The sequence below is a fragment of the Mus pahari genome, chromosome 3, assembly GCF_900095145.1.
Source record: "Mus pahari chromosome 3, PAHARI_EIJ_v1.1, whole genome shotgun sequence".
NCBI classification, from domain to species: Eukaryota; Metazoa; Chordata; class Mammalia; order Rodentia; family Muridae; genus Mus; species Mus pahari.
This window is the reverse complement of record NC_034592.1, coordinates 86,685,956-86,697,925: the sequence shown is the minus strand read 5'-3', so window position 1 is coordinate 86,697,925 and position 11,970 is coordinate 86,685,956. Positions and strand designations below refer to the sequence as shown.

General features: G+C 43.8%; 1 protein-coding gene across 1 annotated transcript in view; it reads right to left on the bottom strand.

Moving 5' to 3' along the window:
- Positions 1-11,970, bottom strand: part of Pamr1 (peptidase domain containing associated with muscle regeneration 1) — an 87,892-nt gene that overhangs the window by 37,893 nt on the left and 38,029 nt on the right. The window lies entirely within an intron of this gene.

The following is an 11,970-nucleotide window of genomic DNA, read 5'->3' as shown; positions in this document are numbered from 1 at the left end:
TCTCTCTCTCTCTCTCTCTCTGTGTGTGTGTGTGTGTGTGTGTGTGTGTGTGTGTGTGTCCAGACCATCCCCCAAGTCTTCCAAACCCTGGACTCACCCCTATTCTTTTAGTCTAACATGAACAGAATATGTAGGCAGACCTTGCTTCCATTTACAGAATTAAAATTAAGTCTTCCTTAATTTCCAAATGAGTGACAGAACTGCACAGAAACAAACACCTCCAACGTTCACACAAGTCAAACTCACCGTCTCCAGTGTTAAGAGATGGGGTGGCAAGAGAGACACACACACTTCTGAGAAGTGGTTTGATTTTGGTTTTCTTTCATCTTCCCTTTTAGGGAACAAAAAGGATTCAGAGAAATTGTTTAGACAGAGAGGCATTGGTCCTATCTTCCCCCTTTCAAAGATGACTCCAGAGGCTGGCTCAGTACATGAAAACAGCTTGAACCCCAGGAGAGTTCACTGTTGTCAGAGCCAGGGCTTCTCATGGATGGAGATGAGGGTAGGAGGACTTGTCATCATGTCTTCTATTATTTTCTTGTTCGAAGGATTTATCTGATTTATTTATTTTGAGACAGAATTTCATGTAGATCATTCTATCTATTTTTTAAAGTTTTAGCTAAGGCTGAGGCTGGCCTTGCACCTCTAATCCTTCTGTTTCTACCTTCTAAGCGAGGACATTTCACAGACACATCTCAATGCCTATTCTATATGTGTTCCTGGGGATCAAGCCTAGGTCCACTTACCAACTGGGTACTCTTACCAACTGAGTTCTAACTCCAGCCCCAGTTTCCAGCATTGTACCTGTTTCCTAAAGATACTCTGCAAATGGCAATCATTGTATTCTTTCTATGGCATCCTGTGTGGATCAGGGACACTATCTTAGCATAAGATTCCCAGGGAAGCTCAGGTTCTGCCCTATATTCCAGATCCTATAAGAGCCAAACGATGATGACACTGGCTATAACCAGCAGACCCAGCAGGTACACAGCTGGCAGAGACAAGGCCTAATGGTGGCGTACTAATTTGCTAGCACACTAGGTAAGGGGCGGAAAAGAAGCCTGAACCCTCTGTGTGACTCCAGTTATCCCACTGTCACCTTTTAGGTCCTTAGATGGACCCTCAGAGCCATGACCTCAGCTTCCTCTATTATACGGGGTAGTTCATTGGAAAAGATGCCATTGGTTCTGTTGCCAAGCTTCTGCATTCATATATTGGCCCAGTCACTTAGAGCTATGTAACAGGTCCTCTACTCCATTCCTTCCCTGACCTGGATACATTAGTGTCCTTATCTATAAAATGGTTCTGATGAGGACTGAAGTGGAGACTAAATGAGACTGCATGGATGTATTTAGAGCAATGCCTACCTCACAGCAAGTGGCAAGAGAAGGCTTTGAGTTGATTGGGACTCTTGTCTTTATCGGGAACACTGGAAGTCCAGTAGTGACTTCCCAAGCTGTGATTTGGCCTAAAACCCCAGTCAGCCTGACACTTTATGAAGATGGCTGATTGAATTATCTCTGTGCTTCACAGCACAGCTTTGCAGGGCAGGGACATTGCCTTGCTCGCCTCTTTATAAGTTTCAATCTGGTGCACCATGCATTGATAACCAAATGGGTGACTGTATCAAATAATTCAGCAGCTCCCTGTCCAATCGAAGCATCTCAAAGCTTCTCCCTAGACCATACGTGTTATGACTTCATTTAAAATAACTGTGTAGCAAGAAAACTATGTAGCACTATGGACAGGAGCGACTTCCTCTCTGATATCTCAAGGATCATCCCCCAAAGTGTACACTATGTCACCTTACTAATGCAGCCAAAAGGATAGCAACTGGAGGGAGGTAGGAAAGAAAACTGGATTGACTGTGTTCTGCCCTCGATACTCTTTTGCCCCCTCTACCTGGTCCCTCCCTCAATCTACTTCTTGTATACATCACCATAAAAACCAGTATTTTATACAACTAATAAACACTAATAAAAATTTTACATTGAGGGCTTTGTGTATACTGTCTCTGGGCTTCAGTTTAGCTGATTTTTGTTGGCCAATTTTTATTTCTTTGATTCCCCCTTCTCCTTGGTTCCCTTCAATTGATGTTTTTTGTTGTTGTTAATTTCAAATACTATGTATATAGTTCTTGCATGTTCACTTTGTTCTTTAATTTTCAAAATCTCAATCAACATTTCTCATGTTAGTTCATAAGAGCCATATTTTCTTATAGATCCTTTAATGTAATCAATCTAAAGTTGTTCACACTTCTGATCTGAAAGTTTTGCAAATAGATCATCTGGAAACTATTTCATTTGGCTAAGTGTTCTCTTTACCATAGTTTTGTTTGTTTTACAACAGGAAAACACAAAGGGTACATCACTTCTATTGATCATGAATGTGCTCTCCTTTATTAGCTGTGTAAGATAAAGATTGTTCAGTTTGACTCTATTAGGTCAGGAGTTAGTATCTGGGTCAGGGCTAAGGCAAGAATCCCACCAGAGGGCATTTGAAACCCAAGCAACAGAAACCCTATAAAATCTCTCTTTGATATTTACAAATCCTCCTCTTTCCAATTTGCCCCACTTTCCAGACTACAAGACCAAGGTACTATGAGAATATGAGGTTGTGAGACCACAGGTTTGTGAATCTGCAATGTCAACACCCTATAGAAATCTGCTGTCTCACCTAACCGCGGTCAACTGGCAAAACCCCGCTTCAGAAAGCAGACGGACTTTGTATTTGCTTTAGATTTCTGTTCCAACATGCTGGCGTATAGGATCACTGAAAGCCTGGCTTCTGCTTTCCCTCTGGCAGATACAGCCTTCATCTGTGCCCTGCCTTCTTCCAGCAGCAGCAGCATCCAGCCCCAGGGAGCAAGCATCCTGGATCCTCGTTTGCCTGGGGGGGGTGGGGGGGGGGAATCCTTCTAAAGACTGGAGTCTTCCAGGTTCTATATCCACAGATATCTGATTGCGTTCTTGGTAATCTAGTGACTTCTTACTGTCTGAGAAGAGGTATTTCACGCACTCTCCTCCTTCCCAGAGGCTGAGCTATTGCTGAGGAGTCTTTGACAGCAGTCCGCATCAGTTTAAACAACCTGGTGTCAAGAAACTTCTTAGACAGAAAGCATGAAGTACTATTTACCACAGAACACTTATCCTGGCATAATGCCTCCTCCTTTTTTTTCTCTCAGGAAGTTTTCCTTCACTATATGTCTTTTATATTAACTTCTGCCCATTCAACACATACATGCACATACATACACACAGGCACACACGTATGCACTCACAAAAAAAAAAATCAAGTAAAAAACTCACTTGATGGCTCTGGGTTATTAATATAAATCTCATTGTTCTAGTTTTATTTCTATTAGTGTGATAAAATATCCTGTCAAAAAAGCAACTTAAGGGGAAAAGGTTTCTTTGGCTTACGGTTCCATGTTCCAGTGCAGCGTATCAGGTCAGTCAGAGTGGCAGGAGGCTTGAAGCAGCTACTCACATCCATCCACAGGCAAAAACAGAGAAAAGTGATGTGTGCATCCATACTTGCTTGCTGGCTAGCTTTCTCCTCTTTTATATTGTTCAGGACTCAGTGCCTAAAGAATGGTGCCACCCATGATGGGCTGGTACCACTTAACAATCACAACAGTCCCCTGCAGATGTACCTATAGGCCGACCTGATCTAAATAATTTCTCATTAAGACTCTGTTCCTAAGTGATTCTAAGTTATATCAAGCTGTTAGCTAGAACTAACCAGCCTAATCATTAACTACCTATTGAGTATTAGTTCTAAGACTAAGAGACTTATACACAGCATTTGCTTTGACTGCTACACACACACACACACACACACACACACACACACACACACACATTCTCTAAGAACCATTTTTATTTTGTCCCTCTTCATAAAAGAGAAAACATGCTTTGCATATTTGTCAGGTCCAAGTCCAGGCTGCTAGACATTTCATGATGCCCTCCTCATTGTAGACACAACTGTACATAGTTCTTTGCCTGGAAAAGTCAAGACACAGAAAGCTGTGGCAAGATGATATGGTTCTCAATGAGTGATCCCTGAAGTGGAAACAAGGGTTCTTTGGAGAGTCAGTTGTGTTGGATGGTGTTTTGCTGGGGCAAACACGGGAAGGAGTGTTTTCCTGAAGTAGACACAGGTGAAAGGCTAAGGCAGACTCATGAAGGAATGTTTCACTGAAGCAGACACAGGAGAGAGGATGTTCTGCTGAAGCAAACATGTGAAAGGACACGTGATGAAGGATTCCTTGCTAACAAAATGCATGCATTGGTCCACCTTACATCTCGTAGTTGAGCTGCATTTGTTGGGACTCTGGGGACTGGGGCTGATTGGATACACGTGCTGATGCAAGGCATGTGGAGGACACTTAATATTGGGGGGGATATAAATAGATCTCCATGGAGTGATGGGAACAGGACCTGGCTTGCTGGTACAGCTAGCTGTGCAATACTTGTGGGTCTTCACTGACCTTTACTTCCCTGAGAGAGGCACAGCCGAGAACTTCTGGTGTTCTTGTCGGTCTCTCTTGCTATGTCAAGCTGACGTTGAGGCCTGGCTGTCTCTGCTAGGTCGTGTCACCACTGCTGCTAACCCGACTCTGCTGAACTGGACTGCTGGTGTATCCATAAAGTGTTTGAAAATAGATGGAGCTACTGCTGCTGACCTGCAAACTGAACTGCAGATTTCCAGACAACACAGATGGGAGTTGCTCCAAAGAACCTTTCTAAACAGGTCCACTTCCCCTGTATCCTTTCTTTTACTCTGCCTACTGTGGGTGGTGGGCTACAAGGGAGGTTAAGAACCAAAAAAATTAGAGTTACAGACCCCTGTCTCCCTCTGTCCCTGACCCCTACCGAACCCTTCCTTCTTCCTCTGGTCCTTTCCATCTTAAATTTTTCTCTTATTTATCTTTGGATATGGCTTGTGTGTTTGCCTGCACACACATCATCTCAGAAGCTCTAGCCCGTGAACATTTGGGGGCATGGCTCACAGCCAGTTCTTCTGCTCCTCTGCCTCTGTCCAAAACACAAGTAAGAAGATAAACGTATTAGGGGCCATAATCTCTCCCTATAAATCCTCTCATATGGGTTGCTTTCCTAACCTCTTTAGATCCCCGGTATCCTTCAGGGGTTGAAGCTTTGGAATCCCTGTGGGATTGGCTACAATATCACACAGTAACATCCTCAGGGCTGTGGATCCTCCTGAAGTTCACGTGGGTAAGCAAGGAGCAACCTGAGGGCCACATTAAGTAAATACCATTTTAAGATGAAACTATCTCCCTGTCCCTCGTCCTGTATAAAAGTCAACTTCAAATGGGTCTAAGATGGTAGTGTACGTCCTAAAACTCTGAATGTATTAAGGAAAGTAGGGAAATGATTCAAGATATAGGAATGGACCAAGACTTTCTGAATAAGACTTAAGTCACTCAGGAAACAATGGCAACAGTTGACAAGCAGGACCTTGTGAAATTAAAAACTCCTGCACAGCAAAGTAAATAGATAATCAAGTGGGGGAGAAGTCTAAGGAAAATATTCAATAGCTATATGTCTGAGATAGGATTAATATGTAGAATATACAAGGAACTCAAAAGTTATACAGTAAGAAATTGTACAACCCAATCAATAAATGGGCTAATGAAATGGACAGTTTGCAAAAGATAAAACAAAAATAGCCAATAAACATGTGAAAAAAATGTTCAAGCTTATCCATCAAAGAAATATATATTCAAACTATGTTAGGATTCCATCACATCCCAATTAGAATGGCAGTCACTAAAAAATATGAATCACTATGAATATTGGCAAGGATGAGGGTAAAATGAAACACTTATACACTGCTGGAGGGACATAAGCAAGTCCGGTTATTATGAAGTTTCCTAAAACAAACAAACAAACAAACAAAAAAACCCAAGCTAGAACCACATGATCCAGTTCTATCTTCCCCTGAAGGTTGCCAAGACAACACACAGCAGAGGCGCTTGTACATTGATAGGTATTGCAGAACTATTCACAACATCTAAGTTATGGAACCAACCTAAGTGTCCAACAGCATGGCAATGGCTAAAGAAATGTGGCCTATATAATTGGAATTTTTCAGCCCTAGAGAAAAACAAAGTTGGATTTGCAAGGAAATGGGTACAACTGGAGATGATGATATTAAGCACATTAGGCCAGTCTGAGGAAGACAAATATCACATGTTTTCTCTAAGATGTGATTGGCTCCTACATTTTACATAAATATATAAAAATCACATATGTATATATGTCATGGAAGTAGAAGCGAAAGGGGGCTAATGGAAGATGAGGGTGAGAAAGTGGGAGTGGGGCTATGAAGAAAATATGTTCAATGTACAGTGTCGTGCACAATTGTTCTTAGGTAACATGGTACCATGTACAATGAATATATACAATGAAAATTAAATTTAAGAAGAGAACCAAAACATCTGACCTCCTCCCACCAAAAAAAAAAAAAAAATGCATTCCAGAAACCAGCCCAGGAGGTCATCAGGATGGCTCCACTAAGGAAGTCAGTTTTATCCATGTGGGCACAGGGACTGGCAGGCGTCACTTCAATGAATGAATGTGCAATGGAGATGGGGAAGATGGGAGAGCAGAGCAGTGCTCCCACTGTGGAGAGAGGCAGAACTGGAGATGCAGTGACAGCGGCAGGTGTGAAAGAGGGCTGGGGGTGACAGTGGATCAGGTCATTGCCCCTGGGGTCAGCAGGATGGCATGCAGCAGCCTGGAGCTCACACAGATGCAGCTCGGGCCTGGAGCTCACACAGATGCAGCTCAGGCCTGGAGCTCACACAGATGCAGCTCAGGCCTGAAGCTCACACAGATGCAGCTCAGGCCTGGAGCTCACACAGATGCAGCTCAGGCCTGAAGCATGCCACCCAGCTGCAGGATCTCCCCGGCTCTAGGCAATGATGGAGACTGAAGGTGAACAACGGTTTACTTTCTAGATTGGGCCTCCTCCAAGGATCACCATAGTCTATGATGCCATGATGTGGGTCCTACTGCTGCCAGGGGCTGTGTCCATGGTCTACACTGTCACCAGAAACCACAAGGAAGCCCATGACCTGAGCTCCAGATCAAAGAGCAAGGAAGCTACTTTGGCAGTGATGTTGTTGGCTGCAGGCACTCGGTTGGAAAAGAGGAACACAACAAAGTGAGTTCCAGGACAGCCACAGAGAAACCCTGTCTCAAAAAAAAGAAAGAAAGAAAGAAAGAAAGAAAGAAAGAAAGAAAGAAAGAAAGAAAGAAAGAAGAAAAAAAGAAAAGAAAAGAAAAGAAAAGAAAAGAAAAGAAAAGAAAAGAAAAGAAAAGAAAAGAAAAGAAAAAGAAAAGCGGAACATGGAAGGCTTCTGGGACCCCCCTACTCCGACCCCAACTGCCCCCTGGAAAGTATCAGCCTATACAGGAAGCCACTAAGAGAACTCTTCCAAGTGTGATAAGGATGCTGGAGAATTGCTCCCATAGCCGATGGCTTCTGGCTGAGGTGCAGGCAGAAGGGTTTCAGGTTCCTGTGGGGAGTTTGACCATGCTCTAGGAAGTCTATGGACAACACAAATTGGACTTGTTTTTTGTTGCTGCTGTTGTTGTGGGGCACAATGGGGTGCAGATATGGAAGGACTGGGAAGTGAGTGTGATTGGAGACTGTGATGTGAAATTCTCAAGGAATCAATAAAAGAGAAGAAGCCAACTTTCCAGTCTGAGCAGCTCTGATATCAGCCTTGCTCTTGACTTTAGATACCAGCACCTCAGGTAGCCAGCACCCCAGGCAGCCAGCACCCCAGGCAGCCAGCACCTCAGGTAGCCAGCACCTCAGGTAGCCAGCACCTCAGGTAGCCAGCACCTCAGGTAGCCAGCACCTCAGGTAGCCAGCACCTCAGGTAGCCAGCACTTAGTCGCAGCCCTGAGTGCCCCCGTGGAAAGAGTCACAGAGAAGTGGCTGGTTTCGGACCTGGGAGAGAAGTACAGGTGAACTCAAAATGCCTATGAGGACTGAAAAGGAGGGGGGGGTGCTCAGAACGTGTGTGAAGGTGGTTTAAAAAGTCTTCACTGGCCAAATGTGAGGCTCAGAAAGAAAAATTAGGCATCATGAAATCCAGCTGTCATTCCAGCACTTGGAAGGATGAAGCAGGAAGACAGAGACCTCCAGGCCACCGTGGGCTACATCCTAAGACCCTGTCTCAAGAGAAAAACAAAGGAATGGAAGATTATGCTAACATCATAAAACATAAAATGTTAACATTTGTAGTATCAAAAGAGAAATAATGTCACGTTCTGTAAAGTGATAATTGGTGAATCCAGGTAGACAGCATGGACGCAGAGAGTTCTTTCAACCCAGTAGACTTGAAGTTATTCTAATTGAAACGTTGAGAAAAGTACAAAGAAATAGATCTTTCTTTCAGTAATATAGCACCCAGGGCTCCCAGCACAGATAGTTTTGAGACCACCAAACTATCGGTCTTAATGCAGGAAGATGAAAATGATCGAACTCTCTGGGTTCTAGACTTAGGCATGCAGGTACTCTCCTGGAGACTAGAATCTTATAACCATGGATGAAACAATCACACACTGACTGTTAAGACTGTACGGAGGTGGGCTAATATCATCATCAGTACAGACAGTTACAAATTAAGGGGCTGTTCTGCCTCTCCAGTTCCAAATGTCTGATGCCTCTCAGTGTTGACCTGCCTTTCCCCTTTCCTGCTAAGACTGTACATGTTATTCAGGAAGGGAAATGGAAAGTTTCCCTACAATTTCCCTACAGGAAAGAAGCCCTCCTCCTTCAGGAGAAAGGACAGACCCGAAAGGATTGTTTGAGCGCCATCTACTGGTAAGATCGTGGTACAGCCTCGTAGCTCCAGCTAGAATAGGACCACCCAAGTATGGTGTCCCCTCTTCACCATCACAGAAGGCAGCTCCAGATAGGCATTCACCAGACAGACAAATGCATTGCTTCTTCCCCTGCATTTGCTTTGAATTTACGTAGGCGACAAGAACCTAAGTACATGAAACTGCTGTCTTCTTGGGTTTGACCTTGTTTCCACAGATGGAATTCATTCTCCTTGAGGCTTCATTGTAATCCGTGATGTCCAGACTGGGCTTCCATAAGAAATGCTTCGTTTGTACTTGCAGCTGTGATGGCATACACTGTGTGGAATGAGGCTTTCAAAACAGGCAGACTGCAATCAGAGCCTCCCATGTGTCCCAGACAGACTCCGATGCAGAGAGGAGTCTGGCCCTTCTTCTGTTTGTTTACTTCACAGAACAAACTGCTCCCCAGGTTTGTTTTTACTTCTTCTTGTTGTTTCTATCTTCCTTTGCTGAATGGCAGGCTCTACAGCAGAAGAGACCATGTCTGTCTGCTCGTCATTATGTGTCCAGCACCTGGGGTGCATTCCTTCGAATGCATGGACCATCTGATAAATAACACCACAAACCTCCTACTTAACCTGTCCAGTGATCACTATCCTCCCTGAGCCAGCTCTGTGGTCCTGAAGAAAGCCTGAATCTTAGAGTGGTACTGTTGGCAACCCAACCAGTCAGACGCTGCAGCCAGCTCTCATACTGAAGCTCAACCCAGCACACAACTGACAGAGACTTTAGGAAAGCATGGGATACCTCTGGGTACCTGCTATTCAGACAAACTTGAGGTCCCTCGCTATACTTCTGGCATGTCAGTGAGTGGTGTCTTGCTCTTTAAGCTCCTCTCATAACTTGCTCTTTCCTCCCACCCAGCCACTGAGGTAGCATTCCTAGCTATGACCTTTGCACATGGCACCAGCTCCACTTCCATGAGCCTTTGATATATTGCTAGAATTACCTGTCAGCTGTCACTTTCCTGGCCTTCTGGGTTAGTTTTTGTCCACTTGACACAGACTGAAGTCAGTTCCCTTAACTTCGCAACAGACAGAGACCACTGCAAAAATCACAACTAATCAGAAGGAAGTTCCAATAAATTTACAGAATATTTCTGTACCTGAAGCTCAGGGACATTATAGAGGAGGGGGCAGACATATTATAAATGCAAGAAGATCGGGAGTTTGTTTGGAAATTGTGTCTCCTAGTAATATCAGGAGCTACTATTAAGTCGCATGCATGACTGCACGAGCTGAGCGAGGATGACATCAGTGAACTGGATGCCAAACTGGATGGAGAAAGGTCCACAAGGCTCAACCATACTAAAGAAACTCTAAAAACTGGAGGAATGCTGGGAATGGAGGAGATGCTCGTCCCTAGGGAAGAGCACACCATTTGGCTGTCCAAGGCCAAATGGTCAACTCTGAAAAGATACATCCATTATGTATCTATAACATTATCCGGACTGAAGAGCTTATATTTAGGAATTAGGGGTGTGTGTGTGTGTGTGTGTGTGTGTGTGTGTGTGTGTGTGTGTGTTTGTACATGCTTATGAATCTCACGTGTACGGATATCAGAGGAGCTTGGATGGCATTTCTCAGATACTTTCTATTTTTGTTTGCTTGTCTATCTGTCCTGTCTGTCTGTCTGTCTGTCTGTTTGTTTGTTTGTTTGTTTGTATCTATGCTTGGTCTGACACTCACCAAGTTGATTAAGCTTGGCCATCCACAGACTCCGTGATCCACTTGTCTCCAACTCCCCCAGACCATCATGCCTAGCTCTTTACATACGTGCTAAAGATCAAACTTGGGTCCTCGTGCTTGCATGGTCAGCACCTCACTGACTGACTGAACTGTATTTCCAGAACCCCATGTCTCTCCTAATCTATTACTGAAAGCAGTTTTGTATTTGGACTTCCTACCATCTTACCAATTATAGGTATATGGGAAACAAGTCACTATATCACTTATGTACATGACATTGGGCTTTCACTATCTCTAGGCAAAGCACTAAATACTTCAGGTGTACTTATCACACTTCATCAGTGCTATAGGATAGATAGTGTTCTCTCCTGTTTAAAAAGGTGACAGCACTATCGTTGAGGCTAAATGACTTTCCCAAAGCTATATGAAGTAGCATGCAATCATTACTTCAACCAAGGTCAGTATAGTTTGTAGCCTGATCATTGTTTTCTCCCACCAAGGTGAAAAGCAGGTCATATCACACAGCTAACCAGCCTGGTTTAAAAAAAAAATCTACAAAGCCTCAAATAAATTTCCTGGAACCCAGTTAAAGTAGCACAGAAATTATAAATCAGCAGTAGAGACCGCACGTCAAAAGTTACCCACCTTCTAGAACTGCTGTGTTCACTCTGGAATATAAGCAAACCCCTCTCTTCCTCTGGCTCTGGTAGAATCTTAAAACTACCAGCATCTGGCTACAAATTGGGTCCAGTGGTTGGGTCAGCATCACTATAAACTAAGCCTCTGTAAACTAGGAATGCCATTCACAGAAGTAAAGCCGATCACCCTGACAGCTTCTGATCCCACTAAGAAACAAACAAAGCAGATGTCCCACCACATGGGCCTGGCCATGGATGCAAGCTCTCAGAGGACATCCAAGGTTGGCCATGAGGAGCATCCTGGACTGAGGGAGGTACCAGATTTCCATTCCAAAGCTCTTTCAAAGAGCTTTGAAGCTCAAAGAAGAATAACAATGACTGATCCTCTGAGATCAAGTACTTTCTAGAAGAATTCCCTTCCCAGGTGAAATGGTGTGCAAGAAGTTAACCCAGGAGTTAAGAAATGTATCAAAGAAATATTTTTTTTTAAATGGTTTTAGAGCTTTATTGTAGAAAGGCAGGGAGAAAGGAGAGAAGGTAGAAAGAGAGAGGCAGCCATGGCCACGTGGAGAGAGAGGGGAAGGGAAAGAGAGAGAAGGAGGCTAGAGAGTAAGAAAGGTGAGGACTTAAAGAGCGAAATTCCTATTTTAAATATATTACACACGACAATAGTGGAACCTATTTCACTGTCTGCTGATCAGTCGTGTGTGTGTGTGTGTGTGTGTGTGTGTGTGT